At 46.6% G+C, this 8,570-nt stretch overlaps 1 protein-coding gene across 2 annotated transcripts in view; it reads left to right on the top strand.

Moving 5' to 3' along the window:
* The window catches only part of LOC122253988 (transcriptional regulator ovo), a 30,423-nt gene that overhangs the window by 919 nt on the left and 20,934 nt on the right, over positions 1 to 8,570 (top strand). The window lies entirely within an intron of this gene.

The raw sequence follows: 8,570 nt of genomic DNA, 5'->3' as shown, positions 1-8,570 counted from the left end.
GCTGTGGCTTGCCTTATTTTGAAACTGTCGGAGCATACAGGTTGGCCTTCTTTTTTTCGTGCTTTTACATCCACTCATGAATAATGCCTGAGTTTCCTGAAAGTGTTTCGTCACATTAGCTGTTACCTAAACAAAACAATCGGGAAATCTAAATGTTATGTGTTTCATCGCATTATTTTTTTTCAACTCGGACAACGACCGTGTTATTAGAATATTATTTCAAGCTATTTAACATTTCTTAAAAAATCTTCACAACTCAAATAAAATCGGACACATAACGAAGAAGAAATAGTTAGGGGAAGTAGGAAGTGGTTGCGCCACAGTCTTGTCGGCGACTTGTTGACCCTGGCCGTACAGGTACTCCCAACGGGACTTTAGAAAAGATGTTTGGAAAGGAGCGTTGGGCGCTGGATCCTATATGGACTCAAACAGGTTCCTCTGTGTCCAGATCCTACCAAAGGACCCAGGGTTTATAGTCTTGGGGTTATCTGTAGCAAGCCGAGTCAACGGTCTAGCGGACAAGTTGAAAGAGGACGTGGCCCTTCCGAGATGCGTAGTTATCCGCTCCACGGGCGTCCTCTGACTGGAAAGAGGACGGGGACCAAGGGCGGCCTCCTTCGCCACCGTTTTCGACGGAGACGCCACTGGTACGGCAAGTTTTCTCAAAACTTATGTCAACTACTTATTATATGATGGAGCCGACACGGTTGGGCGGTTCGCCAGCCTGCTTATGTAAGGTAGTCCAGGTTGTTGAGTACGAGATGGTCGCTTCCCTATGCATCTCTCATGCCCTGAACAAACTCCTCGCATTGAGGACACTCTGGAGTTTGTTTTCCATCTTTCAAGCTATATATTTGACTCGTTGTTGTCAGAACAGCAACCAACAAACTACCATAAGTTTCCATGCAACCTTGCTTCACTGCTATCCATACTGGCCGTCATTCGATTGCTAATTGCAACCTTAATTGCCAGAAAACGAGAGCACAACCCTCAGGGCGTCCCGCAGAGGTTTCCCCCAATCGAAAACCTTGCGAGTCTACTGGGTGAAGTACACACACATATATACATACACCCACTCATACACACACACACACAGACACACACACACACATACACGTACACTGTTACCGTTTCTCTCCCCCGGAAAGACACTCGCAAGGTCATACCACGTTGATCGGACGAACCTCTTTAGCTTTCGGTCATGCGCTGGCCTGCGTCGGCACCTCGCACTGTCCGAAGAAGGCTGTGCATGGCGATTCCGAACCGAGCTTTTTCCAATGTCCTCCTGCCGAAGGAACGGAGGTTTTAGGCCACAGCGGAGACGTTTTGGCTCGAGATTTCCGTGGCCCGAAGTCCGAAAAGATGTGGAAGGTGAGCGAGACCGTGTGCTCACCTCCAATGGTTAGACAAGGTTGAAAGAAGAAACTATCTAGATCGGTGACAAGCAAATCGCGGCTTTATAAGCACCGGAAAAATGTATGCTTATTATGTGCGTGCGTGAGCGTTTTTGTGTGTGTGTGCTTTTCCTCTTCTCTATATACACAAAAGGTCTAGTTATCTATATTTATTTATCTATCGATTTACATCTGCATATATATATTCATGTATTTGTGTATCTATATCTCTCTCTCTTTATATGTATATACATCTAGATAGATAAAGATACAGATAGATGAATTAAAATGTATATATGATATAGATAAAGATATAGATAGATAAATATATGTATATATAAATAAATAAATAAATATATATATATATATATATATATAAATATATATATATATATATATAAACATATACATATATATATATATATATATATATATATATATATATATATATATATATATATATATATATATATATATATATAATATATATATATATATATATATATATATATATATATATATATATATAATATATATATATATATATATATATATATATAATTATGTTTATATATATATATGCATATATATATGCATATGTATATGTATATATAAACATATATATATATATATATATATATATATATATATATATATATATATATATATATATATATATTATATATATAATATATATATATATATATATATATATATATATATATATATATATATATATATGTATATATGTATTATATATACATATATGTATATATATATATATATATATATATATATATATATATATACATACACATATACATATATATATACATATACATATATATATGTATATATTTATATGTATATGCATATATCTACATATCTATATATATATATATATATATATATATATATATATATATATATATATAATATATATTTATATATATATACATATATATGTATACATATATATATATATATATATATATATATATATATATATATATACATATATGTATATATATACATATACATATATGTGTGTGTGTGTGTGTTTCCATATTGAGTAAAGCAGAATAAAAAGGCATAGACCTAAGAGCGAGAGCACAAAAGCATCTGCCATTGCGAAGTAGCACAGTGCTTTTTACACGCCGAGGGAGGGCATTTGCTCACCGCTTCGCCCATTGTTTTTATCAGTCATATCTTATCAGAGGAGAGCAAGAATCACGAGGGTTGCGGGAACGGCCGAGAACGTTGCTCCACATGGACAGGCGAGCAGGCAGGCACAACAGTTACCTGGCCTTCGCACAGGGTCGCTTCTAACTTTCTAACAAGAGAGACAAGACAGCCTGTAAAGAGGAACCTTTTTGCCTTACTTTTTTGCCCTTGACATACAGCGCATATCAAAAAACAACGAGCGTATCTGGCCGATCTCCGACGCTGCGCCCTCCTTTTATACCTTTCTCGGGAGGTCGGAGCTCCTCCTCCCCTCCCCCCTCCCCCCCTCCCACCATCGTGGCGCCGTCGTCTTTGTCGTTGTCGCCGTCGAGAAGATAAAGTCTGCTGGCGTCAAGGAAACTCTAGGTCTTTAGGTCTTTAGCGATTATAAAAAAGGGGTGTCTTGTTTATCAAATGTTTCGTAGCGTTTTCAGCGGTGACAATATATATATATATGTGTGTGTGTGTGTGTGTGTGTGTCTGTTATCCTATGATCCCGACGCGACCGATGGGTTAGTAGTTTGGAAACCCTGAAACTTTATCCAGATGGTAAAACGACTTGACACCCTCGTATGATAAAAGCCAGCTGGATAAAGAATGGGGTCATGACGTCACGACCACATAGCGTCGGAAGGCTGCCACAGGCCGGGGCGGAGGGAGACAGGAGGGAATGGCGTGGCACCTCACCCCCCTCCCCCACCCCCCACCCCCTTCCTCCCCGCTTCCCACTCTCGGGGACAGATCCTGAGTCTGGCCGGAGGCTGGAATAACTGCATTGCCACTGCCTATCCTTGCCTCCCAGCCAGAACCATCCTTCTATGATCTCTCTCTATCTCATTATCCACATTATTCCTCCTTATTCCCCCTTTCTTTCCGCCCCAGCTGCTGTGACAGCCTCTCCCGCTTCGAATCTAATAATATACCTGTTACTGTGAGAACATACCTTGACACCGAGGAGGATATAGGCTGTCCCGTCTGGAAAAGACCTGTTAGGCGTCCTTCGTGGGAACGTTGGGAGGCGTGGTCGTCGAGGAGCCTCACGTAGGCTCAAGTTGCCACCGCGAGCTGAATGCTAATTACTCGGGAGCCTCATTGAGTCTATGGGGCATTCTTGGTCATATTTTTTTCCCCCTGTCTTTCTGTTCCTTCTAGTTATTCACGGGGATTAAATAGTAGCCTAGATGAAGAGAAAAAAAAATGCTCAGATGTTTATCCGTATTTTTGTGCATTGTGTTTATGGCTCCTTATATGTCAGCCTATAAATAGGTGTGTCGCCCCCGTTATGTCATTTATATCCCCCGATATTGTAAGGTCACCGTATGGATATCCGCGACTGGCCAAATGTCAGCTGACGATGACATGACACCTCAATCAATCACACCTAAACCTTTCTTCCCCGTTCTGGCTAAAGGCTGACGTTACTAAATAGCAAAGATCGTGTAACGCAAGCTCAATTTCCTCACCTTTAAAATCGTCGTTAGGGGTCAGCTCCCCTTCCCCTCCCCTTCCCCTCCTCCTTGCCTCTTTCCCCTCCCCTTCCCCTTCCCCTGCCCCTTCCTTTTACCCTGCCCTTCTCCCTCCCCTTCCCCTTTCCCATCTCCCTCCCCTCCCCCTTCCTCTTCTCCTTTTCCCTCCCCTTCCCCTTCTTCCTCCCCTTCCTCTATTCCTCCTCCCTCCCCTCCCCTTCCCCTTCCCCTTGAGCCCTCCCCCAGCCCCCGATCACCCCTCCCTTTCTGGCCTTTTGCTCCTTCGGGTCTTAGACCGGCCTCGGATGAACCTTTAAGAGGCGAGGCTCAGTCCCCAGGCGGTGTAGGTGGCGTTGTAGAACCTTCACTTACTCCCCTAGGCTTAAAATAGTACCCCCGATGCCGTCCCATTCCCGATCTTCTCGTTAAGGAAAAGTACGAGCAAAACATCACAGAATACTCTCCTTTGTCCCGATATATCCTGTAATAATGTATTCTTGTCTACAGTACTGTGTCATTCCCATTCACCTCTGCCTACTGTATCTCATAACATCACTATCCTTGGATAACTGTCTGCTTTGTATGATAATTACTGGGCTTGGATGGCTGCCAGTGTTCTAGGATAACTGTCCTCCTCCTCCTCCTCCTCCTCCTCCTCTTCAGTCTAACACTGTCTCGAATTACACTGTAAGCGGGTCAACAAGCCATGGCTGTCAGTGTTACGGTTTGTGATATCCGATATCTCCAATCTCGTGTGTTTATTATTACTTCGAATGTTATTTTGTTTAGGATTGAGTAATTGGTCCGTGTCTTGAAAAAGGGTGTTTATTTATATATATATAACCGCATAATTTCCTTTTATAACGTCACCACCACAGACCCACTGGTGTGTGCCGCACGCATGAGTCACTTTGTCCAGGTACGCGCTTAGCTTCGATAAGTCACTTTCATTTAGAGAGTGAGAAAGTGTGTCCCCCTCTCCGCCTCCTCCCCTATCCCCTCCCCCCCTCCAAACCGAGTAACCTTGGTAACGTCACCCCGCCAGGTACGCGCGCGCACGCACACAACCTCCTCCCTCCTCCGTCCTCCCCCCATTCCCCATCACCCCTCCCCCCCTCCCTAGCCTTTCCTGTTGTCTACTACTCTCCCCTCTTCCCCTCCCCCCACCCCCATCCCTTCCTTCCTTCACCTGACACGCCGTGACGACCCTTTCGAGATTGGCGTCTCCTACAGGACTCTCTTCTTCACGCTGTGGAAAAATCCTTACACCACTTTCTGAGGACTCTCCCCCCCACCCCCACCCCCTCTCCACACACACATTTTCCCCCTTCAGCAGATCAGGAGAAGACCCTCGCACTAGCATCCCTCCTTCAGATCCATTAGGACTAATGATCTAGATTCCCCGAAGACTAAGACTCGACGAGGCTCCCCAAGCCGCAGTGTCCCCGGTGTCCTTAGGGCTGGCAGGAACCCGGTCCATTGCCCCTCAGCTGGGTAGGACCCCGATCCAGTGCCCGAGAAACCAGTACGATCTTGATCCATTGCCCCATTCGTTCGGCCGCTGGTTCCTCCGTCCATTGCCCCTTAGGACGCGGGGAGGATCTCGTTCCGTTGCTCCTTAGGGACAGCAGGACGTCGGCTGATGCCTCGGCTTCCTCGGGGGGATGGAAGGTGGAGGAACGCGAGTCCATATTCAGAAGCGAGAACCTGAATCTTCGTTGCATTCTCTGGCCGTGTGTGGTTGTCCTCCCACTCATTAAAGGTTTAAACCCAACCTGTTTTTTTTATTGATTTATTCATGGGATAAGGTTCATTATGATCCTCTTAATGAGAGGGGAGGCCTAATTTTTAAGGATAGGCTTTGTGTAACTTTGTGATCTAGTGCACTCGCCGTGTCAGATTGATTTCATGACAGGTGTATTAGGATGTGTAGGGAATTCCCTCGGTTTCATTTGATTTGCGTGATCTTACATCCGTGCTCCAATTACCCTTCGCCACGCAGCCGTAAGCTCGAAACCTGTGGGAATCCACCAATCATTCTGAAACTCGCTCATTACGTATGCTCTGGGCATCACAGCCAGGGAACGGTTTGCTTACTGTCCCTCCTTACTAACCTACAACCCTCCCTGTCCCGTCTCCTTATTAAAGGGGATATGGAAGGTCTTTCACGCAAATCTGTCCCTTCTACCGTTCATTGTGATAGAATGCGGTCAAACACAGATCAATTATATGTGACAGGCAAGAAACAATGGTGTAATATCCTCTGGATGTGGGCCGGCACCCACCAAAGCTGCCGTGGCGGCCTGGTGGATCCTTCGTGGCCAGAATACTGATTAGTTACCTGACGTTACCTCGTGCTGGTACAGTCGGCCGCAAAAGTATCTTACCCCGAAGAGGATATCCATATCATCCATTATCCTCGATGCAGAGTGGCCCAAATCCAGCGTGACAGAAGCCAAAGCGACGGCACTAGACTTGAGAGATGATCAAGTGTTGAGAAACGTGACGGGACCGTAAGACTGCCATGACCGCGGGCGAGTGTTGTCCTTGGTGCACCACCCGGTGGGCAGAGACAGCCCTCCCAACGCCGATGGAGGTTTTACCTAAATGGAGCTGTTACCTACGACCATTCGGATCTCAAACGACTCCCAAACGTTAATTGGAATTTTATCTCTCATCTCCCCTTTCATTTTCGGACAATTTGCGTCCCGGACGGGGGTGGAAATGCGAACAAAGCCTCCGCGACGGTCCAAACTTGGCAACACTGTTCTTCAAGGCTGGGAGTAACGGTGAATGAACGCTAGGCGGGGGTGAGGGGGGGTGAGGGGGTGAGGGGGAGAGAAGGAGGAGGCGCAGGATACTCGCAGGTGGAATACAATGTGGGCTTTTATGCCAGTAATTGTGGGGGTGATCGAAGCCACCTAGCAACATTTAGTGGGTCTTTGTGGTCTCATGGATCATTGTATTGACGTTGGAGGTTGGAGAGTGATTCGGCGGGCAGTCAGGCACATCGTATTCATCTATTATGCGGGACAGACCTCGCATACACGGGGGGAAATTAATGTGCGCGCTGAAAGGGATTGGCGAAATACGAAAAAAAAGAATTGAAATAATCCCACAGTCTTTTACCCTCCGCGAATACCTCCCTTCCCATCCTTTACTCTCGTTTGTCAGTGTGTCTCCTTAGTAGAAACTGCCAAATCTTTATGGGCGACCACACCCTCCCCTTCACCCCTAACCCCTAACTACCCTCCCCCTCCCTGCCCCCTCCCCGCCCCCACCCCATCCCCCATTCCCCATTCGGAGGGTCGTGCACCACAGCGGCCAAGGCTCAGCTGAGTTTCAACATTCTAAGCAAGGCCAAGGCCAGGCATCCCCCGCGCCATAACTGTTAGGGCGAAAATAGCATGGTAGTGCAACGTTCCAGCTGCCTTACCAGCAGCCGAACCCCTTTTTTTAAGCCGAGGTCCACACGTGGGCCATGGAGGAGAGGCAGAGAAGCCGCCGCACTTGGCCATATCTGCGGCGTGGCAGGAAGGCAGATCATGGCGGCGGCGGCGGCGGCGGCGGCGGTAGCGGCGTGGGCGACCAGGCATGTAACATTGCAGGTTTGTATGCGCTGCGGACGGGCCGGCGATCGCTTGGCACACCCTCGCCAAGGCTTTGCCCTCCTCGCCCCCCCTCCCCCCCCACACAACCCAAAGAAGAAAGAGATTGAACTCAGAACTTCAATAGATATTACGAAACTTATTTAAAAAAAAAAAGGCAAGACTAAAACCTCGAGCAAGAGACGCTCTCAAATAGGACATAAGTCGAAGCCGAATTTCGCCGTCGGTGCCTCGGATGTGCAAAGAAGGTGGGGGAGGGTGGAAGGGGGAAGCGAGGGGGAGGGGGGGTGAGATAGCAAGGTGGGACAATGGCGAACCTACGCCGTCAAGTGGGTGGTGGAGACGGGGTTCAACACCTCCTCCTTTAAGGACACTGATCATTAACGGTCTGAGCGTATGCGATGTTGGTCTTCCTGTGGAAAGAAATACGTTTGCCTTTCTTGCCGTTGTTGCAATTACCGTTTGGTGCTTGTTATGCAATCAAGTTCTTCCCGTCATCACTGTCTCCCTCAGAGCCCCAACACCCCCAACGTTCATCATCATCGTCAAAGCGAATTTCCAATGAATTCTCGAATATTAAAATGAGCCCACCACACTCTCACTCACTGTCCACCATCACTCTCACCACTCTCACTATCACGAAACCCGCCCTCATAATTTGGTACTAGTAGGGGAGGGAGGGGGAGGGGGGGTAAGGATGCAGGTGCGGGTAACCCACACCCCCACGCCCCCTCCCCCCCTTTTCCCGCCACTTACTACACAAACACCCGCCTAGTGTTCGCGGTCATGTATGGCCAAACCCACGTACACAACCTCGAAGAGAGAGAGAGAGTGGTGGTAATTTTCCTCTTCCTTTTGTGATCACTTTTATTGTTGTT

Source organism: Penaeus japonicus, unplaced genomic scaffold, assembly GCF_977035675.1.
Source record: "Penaeus japonicus unplaced genomic scaffold, GWHDUDI00000001_assembly GWHDUDI00000029, whole genome shotgun sequence".
NCBI lineage: Eukaryota > Metazoa > Arthropoda > Malacostraca > Decapoda > Penaeidae > Penaeus > Penaeus japonicus.
The sequence above is the reverse complement of the archived record's forward strand: the minus strand, read 5'-3'. Positions and strand labels throughout refer to the sequence as shown.